The 17003-nt window shown below is 45.9% G+C and overlaps 1 long non-coding RNA gene across 1 annotated transcript; it reads right to left on the reverse strand.

The window, feature by feature from the left end:
- On the reverse strand, window positions 1-617 carry LOC142361481 (uncharacterized). The gene is made up of 3 exons (XR_012764132.1): window positions 537-617; window positions 379-432; window positions 1-71 (listed from the first exon to the last, which is right to left on the reverse strand). It is a non-coding gene; the product is annotated as an uncharacterized LOC142361481 (long non-coding RNA).
- Between the last annotated feature and the right edge of the window lie 16386 nt (window positions 618-17003).

Below are 17003 nucleotides of genomic sequence, written 5' to 3' on the forward strand. Positions count from 1 at the left end.
TCACCTGTGGAGCGGCAGAGTCCCGCTCTGTTTCCAGATGGGGCCGTTGGAGGCCCTTGCTTGGGATCAGCCTGCAAGAACCAGGCTGCGCTTAGAGAGCAGCCCCGCAGCAGAAAGGGCCACCGGCGAGCTGCCAGGCGGCAGCAGCAGCCCGAGCGTGGCAGAGCTGGGACCCTCTGCCCTCCCGGGCTCTCTGCCCCACGCAGCAGGTTTCCTCCCAGCACCACCAGCAAGGATGTGCCGGCGTTCCTAGTGGCTCCGTAACCTCTCTGCTCCCCGAGTGGCACCGCGGGACCCTCCCTCCCTCGCTCCCACCCTTCCGCACAAGCTCACGCCACTCGGCAGAGCCAGAGGCAGGGGAAAGGCAGCCGTTCTCACCTCGGCCTGGCCCTCCAGCAGCCTCTCCACGCTCCTGGCGCTGAGTGTCCTCCACTGGGCAAGAGAGAAGCAGGGCAAGCAGGTGAGCAGCGATGCCTGTGCTGCTCGGCTGCAGGAGCAGTGCTCGGGGACAGAGGTCAGACCACAGAGACACTCACGGCATGGCGGCGGCTCAGCTCCTTCTGCAGGAGCTTGATCGATGGCAGCCGGGTGACTCGAGCTCTGTTTGGTCCTTCTGGTGTCCTGTGGCCCGGGAAGGGAGAGGGAGAGAGCTGTCTGAGCCCCACGCTGCCTCTTCTCTCTTGTGGGGCAGCTGTGCCCAAGAGCTGCCCGCAGGCACGGGCGCACCTCTCCCCATCTGGGGAGCTGTGTTCCCCCGTCCGGCTGCGCCAGGAGCATGGCCCCGTCTTACCCCAGCAGTGTGTGCAGCCAGAGCTCCCTTCAGCGCCCGGGAGCTGCAGAAAGAGAGGAGAAGCAGCGTCAGGCTCTGCTGACTCTCCAGCCCATGGTGAGGAGTGGGCGCCTGCAGAGCCCTGCCCCATGGGGAAGGACACAGGGGCAGGACGAAGCCCCATGGGGCAGGACAGAGGTGCAGCCCAAGGCCTGGCACCCTCCGCTCTGGCAGAGCAGCTGCTTCTGCCCTTCTCTTTCCCTTCTGGGGAGCAAAAGGAGACCAGGGGTGGCAGGAGGTGGCAGTGCCCCCAGCCCTCCCTGCCGCCGTGCTGCCTGCTCCCTGCCCAGGCGCTGCATGCAGGGCAGAGGCCATTGCCAGGATGGCATGGCCATGCTTAGGAACCTCTCCTGCCCCGCCATGGGACATGGCACCATGACAAACTTCCTTACTGAAAGAGTGGTCAAGCATTGGAACAGGCTGGCCGGGGAAGTGGTGGAGTCACCATCCCTGGAGGTGTCCAAAAAAGGTGTAGATGTGGCACTTGGGGTCATGGTTTAGCAGGCATGGTGGTGTTGGGTTGACATTTGGTCTTGATGGTCTTAGAGGTCTCTTCCAACCTTAAGGATTCTAGGACTCACTGGAAAGTGGCAACACAGGAGCCAGAGGGCCAGGCAAGGATGATGGAGGCCCCGTCCTCATCGTTGCCTTCCTCTTTGTCATCGTCCTGGTGTCCCTCGGCCGGCGCCTCCTTCCCGCCGCTCAGCACCCAGAGCTGGTGCAGGGCCAGGCGGAGCTGTGGGCACAGGGTGGTGCCCCACCTGCAGAGAGGAGAGGCAGGCCGGGAGCTGGAGGTGGGCTGGTGGGGGTCCCCGTGGCCAGAGGCGTGTCCCCCGCCTGCCCTTGGGCCGGGCACTGGTGCCTCCAGCAGCAAGGTGTCGGGGCCTGGGGCTGGTGCCCGGCTGTCCCTGGGCTGGTGGTGGGGCCAGGGCTGGGGGAAAGGCAGCCGCGCTCAGAGGCTCTTTCTGCAGCTTGGCGACGGGCAGTTCCTGCGGGAGGAGGAGAAGGCGCCTCTCGCTCCTCCTGCGGCCCCGGCTCAGCCGCACGTCCGTGCTCAGCACGGCCTCGGCGTCACTGAGAGCCTCCCTGCAGAGCAGAGCAGAGCAGAGAGCGGCGGGCATGAGCAAGGCGGGTGCTGGTGCGGGTGGCGGCCGTGGCCGCGTGTCCCCGAGCCCCAGGGAGAGCCCACCTGGAGCTGCAGCAGCAGCTGGCCTGGCCCATCCTGCCCGGGCCAGGAAGGCCCTCGGCGGGCAGCGAGGACGTGAGGCAGGCGGCGAGAGCGAGGACGGGCAGCGGGGTGCTGGTGCCGGTGCCGGGGCAGCGCTGCTGGGCCAGAGGCTGCCTCCTGCGCGCTGCTGCGTGGCCGCAGAGCTGGGTGCTGCTGGCTCGGGGGGCTGCTGGCTGCAACTGCCAGCAGTGGGACCCCAATGGACAGTGGGCGGGGCCCGGCGGAGGGGCGGGGCCAAGAGCCGTCCCGAGGTGGGGCCGTGGGGGGAGGCCTGGTGGCCCTGGGCTTTTTGGCCGGCGCTTTTGTGGGGAAGCAGTGGTGTCCGGGGTTTGCGATCGGCACAGTTGGCAGGGTTGCCATCTGCCTGGGCAGGCGGTCCCTGAGCCACTGTGCCGGGGTCGGGGGCTGAGTGGCTTTCGCCGTGCGTGGGGCATCCCCGGTCAGTCCCCCCCTCCGTGTGCAGCTCTCTCTGGGCCGCTGCGATGAGGAGGCCAAGTGCATCTCTGCTCTTTCCAAAATGGGAAGGCTGCCTCTTGTTAGGGGAGAGGGAGAAACAGGACGAACCTTGATGGCAGAGTCCAGAGATGGAGTTTCCCCAGAAGTCCATCTTTATTTTCTCAGTGCCACTGTTCTGTGTGGCCATTTCAGCAAAGCCACCGAGGCGAAGGGCTCCGGAGTGGACAACCGCGCCGGTGAACCCTTTCCCAAAGCGGCAGTATCATGAAGGCAAAAGCGCAGGGAGAGAGAAGGCACCCCAGCCCCCCCCCCTTCAGAGCAGGCAGGAGTCAGCTGCTAAGGAGCGGGCAGCTCTGACTCGGCGGGGCAGAGTCAGCAGTGACGGAGGCATGACCCTCCTGTGTACAAGAGCAGACCCTAGGCAGTGTGTTTGCTGTCACCTTTAGCATGGCCTGAAGTGGGAGCAGGTCCTCAGTGGCTGGGCTCACCAGAACTACCACCAGGACTGCAAAGCCACCATCAACTGGAAGAGCTTCCTGGAGGTCTGCACGTCGTACCTGTACCTCAGTGTGTCATACTATTTTGTACGGGATGATGTGGCTCTGAAAAACTTTTCCAACTAATTCCTGCATCAGTCCCATGCGGAATGCGAGCATGCTGATAAACTGATGAATCTATGTTGATGGCACAGTTCCGGGGCAGCCTTGTTAATAAGTGAACTGTAATTCTGTGGGGCTTTGCAGAGAGAAGACAAGGAGATAAATGTACATTGAAAGCATAAAGGCACTTTTAAAATTTAATTGGGTGAGCTGAAAAACTTGTTCATGATCATAAAGCCTGTATTGATAAGCCCTAAGATCCAGGAAGAGTATGTCTTGCAGAACACGGAGCATAATGAGAAATAGTTTAAGTTTTGCTATTTCTATTCTACAAGGCTTGCAAATATTTCTTGTGTGAGAAGTGTACTTGTGAGGGTTCCAAGAACTCTTGTGTTCAATAGAAATATTTCCTTTTTTTCTTTCTGTAGAAACTAGTTGGAATATTTCGCTGTTGTCTTCAGCCTTTCCACTAGCAGGATCCAGCCAGAGGATCTGCCATGAAAACATGATCCTGGGTTATATTAGTTTCTGGTTGCTTTTTGGTTCCTTGTAAGGAAGGAAGGGGACATTCTTAAGATACATATAAGCTTTGCAAACAGATGGAAGGCTAGGCCCAGCTACAGGCAGCACAAAGTCTACTTTAGGCACAAGTCACTGATATTACTTTACCATAAAGTGGGTGCAGATGTTATCGGTGAGCCGAGGAACATTGGAAGCCTTTCAAAGGAAGAACATTTAAGGAGGGATTTGAAGGAGGAAGTAGCGGGAGCTTTGCACGTGAGAGGTTATGATGAAATGTTTAGACTTGATCCGTAAATGACAAGACAACATTCAGAACAGTCTCACCAAGGAAATCATAGGATATTTGATCTGGAAGTGTCAAGCCTGAAAAGTCCCTTGGCTGCTTGTGAGCATTTCACAGTAAATTCTTACAAAAGTTAATCTTAAATGTGTGCTCTCCTTTGGAAGTAGGATTAACAGTGCTCCTAGGAGTATCAAAATGAGAGACATACTCAGTTGGACAAGAATCTTGATTAACCAGTCTAGAGTCACAGAGGGTGAGAAAGAAACTAAAGATAGTGGTTGATGCCAATGCTGCTCTTCATGAAGACAGGCCCATTATTACATGAAGCTTTTTGTATGAAATAAATTTCAAAGCTAGCACTGGGGAAATGGAAACCCCTTTAATGTGCAGATTATGGTGTTTTCAGTGCTCATAAGAGCAATCGGGAGCATCTTGGAGCTTAGTTTGAATACTTTGCCTGCTAGGAGAATGCCAGCACTACTTTAACCTTTGTAAAAAGTATGTTTTTCCCGAGTGATTAACTTGCAGAAGAAAAATGCACAGACTGATTGAAGGAATGAAATAAAATGTAAGAGGAAGGAAGGAATTAGAACAGTTCACTGGAGGCTCCGGTCAAATGCATTCTTCCCATCTCTCCCATTCTCCACTGTTTACTTTAACTGCACCCCCACCACAAAGTTCAGCTCAGTGTGTATGAATTTACAGGGGTTCTCTTCTCCATTTTTGATACACATTCTTACAGGAAAAGGGGGAATCTGGTTTTACAAATACTTTTACATTAATGGAAGTCCTCCTTCTCTGTCCTGTAATTGCCTCGAGACTCTCCAGACAGGGGTCAGATCCTCATCTCCTATCAGTTTTCTACTGACCACTCACCCAAGTAAGTTAGTGCAGGCTCATGCAAACAGGACAGCTGCAGAACTGGACCTTTTGGTTTCCTACATCTACCCTGCAGTGTTGATTATTAGTCTTTTTAAAATCAAGCACGATGAGATAAAAGCAGTAAGCACTGTTAACATGGCCAAACTGCGTATGGACTTTCGGTGATCCACTCTTAAATCACTGTCTGACTCCTTTTATTACTCAAAAGCCAAACCCAGAAACTAATCTATCTATGGCTAAGTATTTCTGTTCCTAAAAAAGCCAGACCATGAGCTCCATATGCAGATTTGGGGCACTTTTTGCTGTTATTTTAAGGTGATGTCTTCTGAGCAGCTGCCATTTCTCATTGCTGTCAAAGCAGACTAGTAGTTCAGACTGTTGCTGCTGGTACTGTGCCTTGTTGCAGAAATAGTTTATTTGTATAGGTTTCTGATTCTTCATATGTAGGAGACCTACTGCATTTTATTCATTCTTCTTCTGGCTGAAGGTGGCTGGTTCTCACTCTCCATTTATACTCTGCATGTAGTTAAGAGCTACCAACTGCTCAAGTGGAACGAGAATGAGGGTTTGTAGTAATTCTCTCCTCTATTACTGCAAACAGCTCGTTGGGTCTATGCCAGCTTCTTCAGTGCCACCCCACTGTGATCCCGCCACTTGTGTTTCGGATACCTCGCTCTCTCCTTCGCTATCTAATTCCATGAACTTGCTTCCTGGCAAGGTCCCTCCAGGCTAGGGTTTTTTAGGAAGAGTTGAAAAAGGCACTTGCATCTTGACAGGCCTGCATCGAAAAAGTGGGAATGTTGGCAGCTTGCTCTTGGATTGGCCATTCTGGTGAAACTCACTTCACCTCACTCTTCATTTTTATGTCTTTTACAGTCTCATGTGTACAGAATTCTACTTCTTTTCTTGGTGGAATAGATTAAGAACTGTTGATTAGACAGAGACTTCATTGCAGCTGGTTGAAAATCACAGGTTAAGATTTTCAAAATATTTACGAAGATGAATAAGCAGCATGCTTCCTTCATAATTAAACCAGTGGCTGAGCTGCTGGAGCACAGAGGGTATGTAATTTGGGCCATTCATCCACATTCGCAAGTATGGCCTTTTAAGCTAACTTTAGGTACTTCTGAAAAAAATCTTGGCCAACCATCAACAACATAATCAACAAGCAGAGAAGTTAGTTTTAAGTAGACCACTCTGAAATAGTTCTGCTTTTGCTGGCAATTCATACCATTCCCCCCTGGATCTCTAGTTTGAGCGGAATACCCTGTTGATTTATTGTGGCTTCACCACAAATATGGTAGCAAAGTCCCCTCTAAATTTTCTCATGAGGAAGGATTCCAGCTCAAACAAGGAATTAAGGTGTTGCTGGTAGCATACAGCTTGTTTATAACCTTTTTCTTGAAAGTAAATATCTTCCACCATCTTTGAGCCCTGCTTCTTGGATTCTTTATCCTGCAGAACAGGCAAAGCTCTGCTAGGCAAAACTATTAATTATAAATCAATAACATATATTTTGGACCTGTACAGAGAAGTGGGAAGGCAGAATCCCAGTTGCAGTGGAAAGAAAAATATGCTTTTAGTGGATATGTAGACTTCTGTGTTCCAGCTGAGAGCTACTCACCTTCTCTTGTGGAAGACAGAGGAGCCCTGAGTTCACCTAGAAAACCCACAAGGTGACTTTTAGTACAGATGTTTCTGATGCTTTAGAGCAGGGGTACTCAGATGGGGCACTCTGGCATGGGTAAGAATTTTAAGGACAGTTTGACCAGACCTCACCAAGGTCTCAGGCCGACATGTGGGAGATGTGTATTTATTGCCAGACCCTGCAGGTCTCCCAGGGGGCAGCTGTAGTTTGCTGCCTCAGTCCCCAGCTGTGGGGGTGACGTGTGCTACTTTTCCAGGAACCAAACCCCAGTAAAACCAACTAGCTGGCCTTGACCTTCTATGTTTTGGTACTCTTCTTGTCGATCAGTGTTGGGAATATACCGATACTAGTTTCCCAGGGGCCATGAAGAGTTTTACCATTTTGTTAAATGGTGCTAGGTTTAGTAGATTATATCTTGATTTGCAAATGTAAACTTGGCCTTCCACCAGGTTTAAAACAGCAGTGGACTACTTGCTTTTTTGTGAGTACCATGCAGAAGCATTAGCATTAAGTGTTGGTGGGATTACGTGGCCTTTCCTTTATTGCTGGATGGGAAATCTGCGTTAAAGGAGTCCTGTGATGGAAAGGTCTGAGAGTCAGACAACTGGCATATGGTGCTGACACTAAAGTCATAGCTAAAGAGAACAAGCAGGTATACAAAGAAACCTATAGTAAGTCCCGTAATAATGGAGTTTAGCACTAGTATGGTGCATATTTATACTTTAGACCCCATGAGGCTCTAGTGCTGACACAACCACTCACAGTCAGAAAAAAATTCACTAGTGTGATGTGAGGAATTAGTTTCACTACTGATAGAAATAGCACCTCAAGTGCAAAACGCTTAAAAAGTAGATGTATGTGGGAAAGCAGTGTTATTTGCACTAAATATTTTTACAGTGATGCATGTGAAAAAATAATAACTTTGTGCTGTAAAGACAGATGAATTTAACAGGAAAATCACAGAAGACATTTTCTTCAAATAAATTAGTCTTCCAGACCCATGTACAACTTCTTTTGTTACTTGCTTTTTTACCTTTCTTCTAACCTCTGATCAAGTAAGAATCCATTTTGGTGTCTTTTGCATCCACAAAATATTTAACCTAAATTTACTTCACCATTTTCATCTTTGTTTTTCTACTGATTTACACCTTAGTTGTAAGTATCAAACCCATTTTTGTCACTGTGTATCTCAGTTCAGACATTGTGCTGCATGTTGCAGGTTCCCACCACTCTTGATGCTCCAAACAGACAATGCAGCAGGGCACATCCCAGTGTCAAATATTTCTGCTAATGTGACTCAGGTGCATACGTCCATAAGACATCAGTGTAAAAGGAAGTGAAGGCATTCTGCTGGGTAATAGTTTTTGCTGGCTTGGTCAGTCTGTGGTGGTCTCCTACTTTGTCAAATTGTTAGATGATGTCTGAGCAGAATGCAAACTCCTCATTCCAGAAGTTACGTGAGAATAAGAGGAAGCTGTATTGGCTCGTAATGAAGAGTGGTGCAAACAGCAGGGTGAACTATCAAGGCACAAAGACTTGTCAAGACAGCAGTCATGCTGGGCTGAGGCAGTATCTTAAATTAACAGTTGGCTACAGCTTGTTGGAGAGCCTTGCTCCAAAGACTGAAAATACCAAAAGTCCCTTGAATAACGTGCATCCGGAAAAGAAGCAGCATTCAGAGTACCAGTCACTGTTGGATTCAAGGACACATTATTAGTAGGTTATTGCTTCATTTTCTGATGTAGGCAGTTGCTCTTTTCAAGGCATTTCTATTCATATTCCCTTTAGGACCACAATTTCCCCTTAAAGAACAGTTACTGTCTTCCCAGTTTTCAATTTAAGCAAGAGCAAAATTAATTGAAATTGTAGGACTGTTAGAAGTAGTTACCTATTTCTTATTTTCAGGGAGTTGGGCTCACTTAGGGCATGTCTACGTTTGTTTTGTGAAGCTAGGAAGGACATGGGGTTAGAGATACTGTGTTTTGCTTCATTTCTTTCTAAGAGATGACTTTTACCATCTTTATATACAAATTTGGATGGAATAAATTTAATTCCTATAAAAATTAGTTTAGGTTTCAATTTGTTAGCTCATTCTTGCCTTGAGAGTAAATCAGGGAAAATCAGTGTTAATTTTCTGTTTCCTGACACTGTAGGTAGCTGTAACACCATAGTGGGACAATGACTGGTTATTTCCCTGAAGTTTCTTGAAATCACAGGGCTGCACTGTAATCTTCTCAAGGTTTAACATGCATTTACTAACAGCATAAGTTCTAGCCACAAAGCATATGATTAAAAAGTGCTGAAAGAAATGTTGATATTTAATTTCCTGTACATTAGCAGTGGCATTCCAAAAAGAAATAAAACTTAAGAGTTCAGAAACTGAACAAGTGAAAGGGAGACTTGGGGGGAAGCTTTAGTTTTCTACTGTGCATTTGAGTTTACTTAAGGAAATGTGATTTACTTACGCATGTGGAGCAGGGAGGCAGCAGTACTTCTCTCTGCAGCATCCTGGACTACTTGGGCCGTGTTCCTGGGTATGTCATTACCAGACGAGTTAGTGACAAACTCCTTGCGTTACTTTTCTCCGAATTCTCTTCAGTTGCGGTCTGAAGCAGGCTTGGCTAAGCAATAGGCAACATGATATCCACATATGTTAGCCAAAGCAGTAAAAAGCGAGAGGAATGAGTTAATACAGTGTGAGTGAATAATGCAGGTGAAATTGAGGGCTCTGGTTTGTGATCCCTTTTCAGATTTGGTAGTGGCTGCTAAATCCTAGCTGCCCCAGATGGCTGCTCTGCCCATTTTTTAAGGTTACTGCTTCTGTAGGAGAAGTGACAGAGCGGGAGATGTACCTGCTCCTCAGCAGCAGTGCCCTGTTCAGTATTTTAACATAAACTAGAAACAGTGGTGCTTTAAGTTGATATATTGGATTGTGTGCTGTGGCATCAGTGGAGCTGACATGTTGCCTGCCATGCTGTCTCTGCCATCAGGGTAGAAACTTTTGACAAAGGGACAGAGAAGATCCAAAGGGCAACAAACTTTTTGGATGGCATTGCTACACATTCTGGGAATGGTGCACTGTATTACTAAACTGGAAAGCTGCAAACTGGTGAGAAGAGGAGCAATATGATTGGACAGACTCCCTATTAGTGAAATATTGTAGCAGCCTTAGGTTTCCCTAGGTTTCCTACTGTCTTCATCAGCTTTGAAAGTAGTGTAACAGGTTACAATCCAATAGCAGAATTCTACTTGAATTACCTTGAATTTTGGTTTCCAGAGGCAATTGACTAGGCTATTATTTCTTGCCTTTTGCCTGACTTCATCACAAGTGTTCACAGCATTTTGTAAGGAAACCAAAAGCAGGTCCTAGCTCCAATGGGTTTGTAATCCAACAGTGAGACCATGACACAGAATTAAATCAAGGGAAAGATGCAACTCTTTTTCATCAGCATGGTAGATGGCTTGCCACAACCACATTATCAGAAAGAGAATTTCTACGTCTGCAGAGGAGCCCAGGAGCGCTCAGGAGGGAATGAGTTGCTCCTTCCACATTACAGACGTTCAGCAATGCATTAAGCATTTTGAGATATCCATCTGAAGACATGTTGTCTGAGAGCTGCAGGAAAAAGAGAGAGCCTCAGAGCCATAGCAGAGACAAAATACATCAAAAAGTGTTGCTCACACTTCTTGTACCCAGCCTGGAAGCTGAAGACATTCTTCCACAAGAGAATGAGCACTGTTCTGCCTTCAGCCTCAGTAACTAGGACAGAAAGTACATCCTCCTTGCAATCCTTCCCTTGAGAGTGAGTCTCCACTTATGTCTGGTGGAGACACAGATGGACAAGCAAATATAGTTACGTAGCAGAGGGAGGGTGAAACTCACAACTGTAAATAATCATAATGTTCTGAACAGCCATCTTAGTGCGGAATTTCTTTCACATTCCTTGGAGGTGTACAGAGCTTTTAGCAGTGCTCTTTTCTGCCTTGGAAATTGAGCAAAACTAAACTAAATGAAGAATCTGCGAGATCAATCTGCGAGATCAAGTCCGACGTGCAGACTGAATGGGGTTAGTGTGGGAAAGCTAAATATAGACAGTGTCTTGAGTTGGAAGGCCAGGAATGGAGAAGCATGGCACACAAGATGCAGCAAGATATTCAATTAACTTTAATTCAAGTTCCATGTTTCAGTCTATGCTGCTCTGTTTGCTGAGCGTGTGCATCAAAGTACCCATGATATTTTGGTGAGGGCATTGCGATCTGCTGAGATTTTCACATCCCACATCTAAAAACTATTTTTAGACTTCAGCTCTTAAAGAAAAAAAAAAAAGAAAAAAAGGCAAACTAAGGCAATTTTCTAACAAAGTCTTAGAATAATATTCATTGCTGGGCTGACAACCTAATGGCCAGTTACGGATGAGCTACAAACTCCGGAAAATGAGGCTTATGATGGAAACTGCACTTCAACCTTGGAACGATATCATTGCAGATGGGATATGGTAACACAGAAACATTCCCTGCCTGAGTCAGCTGGCTGCCTTGGAGTTCTGAGGAATTCTCCCTCTCCGTACCCATCTTCTCTGAGCTGGAAAGGAAGCAGCAGACATCTCCTTAGATGCTAAGCATCAGAAATATCAGCATATCGAGTAGTATCATGGCTAATTTCAGGCCGGGAAATAAGAGAAAGACATTTAGAGTAGACTGTAAATGGTTGGCAAACTGTAGAATAGGCCACTAGGCGAGAGGGAAAAGGAAAGAGTAAAGAATCAGCATTTCAGCAGCTTAAACCATGCCCATAAATAAGGGACAGATGTTTCCTATTGGAGCATACACTTATAAAACAGCTCCATCCCTGTAAAGCAGCACACTGCAGCTTCTTTATGTAACTGCAGTGTAACACAACACAGTTGAGTGTTTATGGAAACTTGTTTGTTTGTAAAACATTAAGGGTAAAATCAGAGTTAAGAGCAGGTGGGATGTGTCTTGACAAGTACACAATATTTCCATGTTGAGCAGCACGCTTTTTTATTTGTCTTCACAGAAGATGCTGCTGCATTCCTGTAACCAGTGCTGGCTGTCCGTTCTGAATGCTGCTTTTTGCATTTGTACAAGAGATGAAAGCATCCAGAAGGTTGAGATTTAGGCCATTCAAGGCCAGATAATTGAGGGCTAATGTACTCTCCGTATCTTTAAGTCTGTTTCCACGCACAAGTGCATTATGGTGTTTCATTACCAGATCATATAACAGTGTGCTGTGACAATGTGACATACTATTCAGCGAAACAGGAAATGTTCTGTGTTATTCACATCAGCAGCTTTCAATAATAAAAGTGACTTGCCCTCCGTGACGGAATGAGTGTGGATGCGCCAGTATTCTTCATAGAGCATCTCTCCTGCCATTATGGTAATGACAGACTGCATGCTTAACCTATCACTTATAAAAAGAGTATATTTGTTTCTATAGAACCAGATTGTTCTCCCCCCACAAGTACTCAAGTAAGCGAGACAATTCCAGGATTAAGGGTCTCAGCAACACCAGTAGGATTAAAGCGAACATTTTTTCAGAAATGACTAGGATTTGTTCAAAGCCTCTTTCTTTAAAGCGTTATTTTTGATGCATTCCAGCAAGCACGTTTTTCACTAGGTTCATCATATAGTACAGTGCCTCAGCTACAAAATCTGGATCCAGATTCATAGCTGGGCCAAAGTCTTGGCTCTTTCTTCCCTTCACAGAGACAATAAAATGTGATTTATGACAGCCAGACTCCTTAAGAGCAGGGCTTAGTATCAGGAGATTAGGGGTCCCTTTCCAGATGTGATCTTAGGTACATCACTTCACTTGCATTTCAGTTTCACCATTTCCAACAAAGAGGTAAATAAACTGTATCTGGTGAAAGGCTGTCATACCTATAGGTCACATAGAGCATATTAGCATGCATATATTCAAAGGGTTATTTAATAATATAAAATGGTTCTGGGACACCTCAGAGAAAAAGCTTTTCCTTGGGGAAACCCTCCCAACCTTATAAAAAATCCAGACCTATTTGTTTCACAAGAATCCCTGCTCAATCCTTGTTAACGATTTCTGTCCATGGGGTTACACTGAACATTTCCATTTGGAAATGCTTTCCCTGACTGCATGTTGCTTGAAGTGCCCCTTGCTGAAAAAGCGCTCCTGTGTAATCAGCAGGGCAGGCAGGGTGGTGTTTGCTGGGGTGTGAATTTGCAGCGCATTAGCTGCTCTACATTAACTTCTGCAGTAAAAGTGTCATTATGCTCACAAAAGCATTCTTAGTACAGATTAAGGCTATCCACACAGGAAGCTAGTGCAGAGTAGCTAGGGCTATATAAATTCACACCTTAGCTTAGTCAGGACTGAATTTCCCCTGTAGACAAGCCCACCGTCTATCCACCTACTTAGCTTGTGTGTCTTGTAATGCTGCTTTTCCTCAAGTGCCTAATTTCTGAATACGCTTGCCAATGCATCTTCTTTTTTGCCTTTGAGAGTCATTCGTTACACACTACCTGTCGGGCAAACCTTTAGCTCCTGCAGCTGCTCTTATGTGCAATACCAACAGCCTCTGAGCTCTCAGCACTAGATTCTACTGCTGGAAAACATGGATGCCGTAGGCTGACACCTCAGCTTACATCCACTGCCATATTTTCAGCTGCTGCTGGTATTCCCTCTATGGCCATCCTCCTCAGTACTCCACAACATACTTTATCTTCCCTGCCTCCTCTGCAGCTCTTTGTAGCTGGCTTGGATTAAGGTTGTGCGAGAAAAGCAAAGTCTTCACGCTACCTGAGTGTGAACTTCCTGACTTACCCCATATTCAGAGATCAGCATGCTGAGGGGAACGTGTGGAACTGTGCCTGAGCAGAGCTGTTATCATTTAATTACTCATTTTTACAATGAGCTCAACACTTCTAAATTGTTTAGACACTTTTGGCTGGGTATAAAGCTATCCATTGTAACCCAGAAATGCTATAAACTTCCCTTTAGCATCTCCTCCACCTCACTGCTTGCTTTTATGTTGCTCAGGCTTGTTGCCTGTTGGTTTGATGGTAAGCTGTTTGGGACGGGATCGATGTCTTTTATACTTCATCAAGGTCTAGCAGAATGGGGGACCCCTATCCTGTTACACGGGGGCATAGCCACGGCACGAGTGATGGTGATTGTGATCACAGCTGACAAGTGAAATAAATAGTGCTTTGCAAACCTCTGCCACTTCAGCTACATTAATGTGAAGGGCAGAGAACAACCATGATCCCGATGTTGAAAGCTAGGATCAAACTGGTAGTATTACAGTTGTGTTTTCCCTCCCCTTTTCACGACTGGATTACACTCTTTATCAAGAATATTTTCCTGCATGCTTTGTGTTATTCCTTTGCCCTCGACAGTGAAGGAATGCAAAAGCAAGCCTAGCTTTTCTAAGCTTTCTCTCTTTTTCCCTTGCTAAAGTATGTGAGACTTGATGTCTAATCCATACGGTTTGTAGGGCAGGCTACTCAAAGAGAATACACCATTATAAATAGAGGACATCACCAAGATGCTTGAACAATGCCCCATTGTGAGAATGGAGAAAGATTGTTGGTGGTTCAGCTACAAGCCTTGAATTCCCGCTGCTAACCCCACAGCTGACCCACGGGAACCTCTTCTCCTTGCCTGCTACCCCTCTCTTTTCCTGAAGAATGTTTGTTGCCTTTCTGTTAATAAGGGTCCTCGATGTACTCATTTGCACCGCGATTTGCACTTCCAACTTAGAGATAATCCATAGCCAGGATGTCGCTTGAGTTCTAGAAATAAACAGAAAGGCTCCAGCGACCTTACTTACTGTATTCAAGGGTGTGCTTTGCAGAGGAGAAAACAGACTGTTCCCTCTCTGCTCGCAGCTTATGCACTGTACCTCTTTCAAACACAGGGCTATTAATGCAGTAAGTGGGATATTCTTTTCAAAGTCCTCCCTGAAAGCTTGATGAGGTGTATGCCCACTTCTCTGTAACTCCAACAGGAGACTAACTTTTTATCACAAGGCCATCATAAATAACAGATTTTAGGGGAAGTTGGAACCATTGCTGGGAAGTCTTACTGCTCCATAACCACAGATGGAAAGCTCTTTAGGATGGACACCTTGTACTTATTTCCCTGCTGAAAATCTACACAAATGCAGATTTTGGCTTCCTACCCAGAGCTCTGAAGAAATTGCTCTAATAAAATCTATCCTCCTCACCGAAAGAGTTTTTTTTTCCCCTCAGAGCTACCAGTGTCTCAATGCAAGTGAGTGTAGCCAGGGTATTTAGCAGAGCAGGTATTTGGAAGACAGTGAACCTAATTCTCACTTTTGAGCCTGCAGGCCTGCACTTAGGCACTAAAATTACAAGCTGCCTTAGACAAACACAGCTTTTAAACAGCCAAGTGAAAAGTGTGTGTGTGACGATGATTCCTAGTTTCTGGTCAGGTCAAAGTAAGTAAGATTTATGATGATCTTAACTTTTAATTCCCACGTCCAAATAAACAGTTGATACTAGTTTTGTAAATTATGTGATAAATATGTTTCTGACCTTCAGAAACGTTAACTTCTTTGATAATCTTGGGTTTTTTTTTTTTTTTTTAATAAGTATAAGCAGATTAACTACTGCCAATGCGAATGTTTGGATTTACTGATTTGACAGGTTAATATTGACCTCTTGTCTTGGCCAATATTTGCCTAGGAAGATAGTAAATCTTAAAGTCTGTTACAAAAGTCAGTACATAGATTGTAAATGGAACAGAAGAAAATTGTAACGCTGGAAGGTTTATTAACCAATAACAAAAGTTTGGTAGAACTCATTATTTTCAGGTTAAAATCAAATTAATCAAACCATTGGACTTTTTAAGAGTGGTCAAGCACCTTGACCTGCAATTTGAAGATGCTTATTTTCAATTTACTCATGTTTAATAAAGGAAAGGGGGTAGGGAACAGCCCAGATATTTGATTTATAGTTAAATAAAGCATTTTATTTAACCAGAGATTAGTATGGAATAACATATTTATTTTCATGTGGGAAAAAAGCCCACCGACAGACAAACAGAAAACCAGAATCCTTTTCCTCTCAATTCAGCTAACAAATAGAAGAAGTGATGCTTTGAGCAGTTCTTGTTATTGCATTTGTTATACGTGCTTTCACTGGAAGTATCAGGAAGTTTCTCCACACTATGGCAGTCTAATTTAGATTTTAAGGGAACGGGGGAAAAAAAGACAGACAAACATTTATCTCCAGGGAGGAAACAACTGATTCAGCTGCAGCTGGCTGTTTCCATACATTTACCAGAGTACATTCCTCCAGGGCTCCCACACTGCTGACCTATAAAAGGTGAGCACTAGGAACTTCTCCAAGTGTTATCTTTCCAGGCTAGACACAAGACTGCTAACAACAGGAAAATAGTTTCCCCTGTTGTCATTGCTGGAGGAGCCATTTTGCTCCTTCTAACGGGTTTCTCACAGATCCTCCACTTCATAAAAGAAGGAGATGACACTGATCCCCATCACACATTCTTCCCATTTCTCTGGGCATAGGTATTTAACAAAAAGGTATGTTCCTCTAAACTTTTGCCTAACTCTTCTCTGAATTACTGTGGAATAGCTCATGCCATTCCACAGCTGTTGTCTTGTTTACATAGCACGGTTTAAAAGGACATTCCCATCATGGGACATATGGAGCATGGATGTTACATATTGCATTCTAGAATAAGTCTAGTTAAATCCCACTTTTATGGCTTGAGTTTTTATGTCCCTGTGAGACTTTGCTGCAGGAGACTGACAGGAGGGACAGGTGTATCGTGGCTTCAGCCTGGTGACAGGTTTTCACATTCAGCTGCATTCTTCCAGCAGCAAAGGGCTGAGCAGCTGGCAGCCCCCAAGCCTCCCTGCCTTTGCGGGAATGCCTGTGGCAGGGAGAAGAATGTGCTGTGTCCCTCGCCTCGCTGTGCAGCCACATTGCCACCCCGGCACGGCTGCTGCTCCCGCTCATCAGGTGAGGCCTCCCTCTGACGAAGCCTCAGCCACCCATATTTACGCTGAACGTGGTCCTGAGCTCCTCACCCCGAGAGATGCTAAGCGCTATTGGGCGGTGAGCAGATCTCATAGACAAGCATATGCAAAGAATAAGGCTTGCTGAATTCAGATCTCTTTGTGAACAGAAAAATTATCCAGTTTTGAAATTGAGTGGAAACTAGACACAGCTCTTTATACCCCCTTGCTTGCTTAAACATAAATTTTAACAGGAAAAAATCACATCAGTTTTTGCAGGACACAGTTTTAAAAGGGTCCTTCTGAAGCTCATTCAGGATGCGAGCAAGGTAACTCCATTAAGTGAGCACTCCTAGATGCAGACTCCCTTTGTGTGCCTAGTTAGGAAACTCTTTTGAGGAATAGGTATGTAACGTAACTGAGAAATCTGAAAAGCAAATAAAGACTAGGCTTCTTTTGGCTGCATCGCAGCTAAGGGAAACTAGGTATGAAGCAAAAGACTAAATTACGCTTTGCCCTACATGGATGTGTTAGGGAGAAGAGTACATC

This window comes from Opisthocomus hoazin, chromosome 5, assembly GCF_030867145.1.
Source record: "Opisthocomus hoazin isolate bOpiHoa1 chromosome 5, bOpiHoa1.hap1, whole genome shotgun sequence".
NCBI classification, from domain to species: domain Eukaryota; kingdom Metazoa; phylum Chordata; class Aves; order Opisthocomiformes; family Opisthocomidae; genus Opisthocomus; species Opisthocomus hoazin.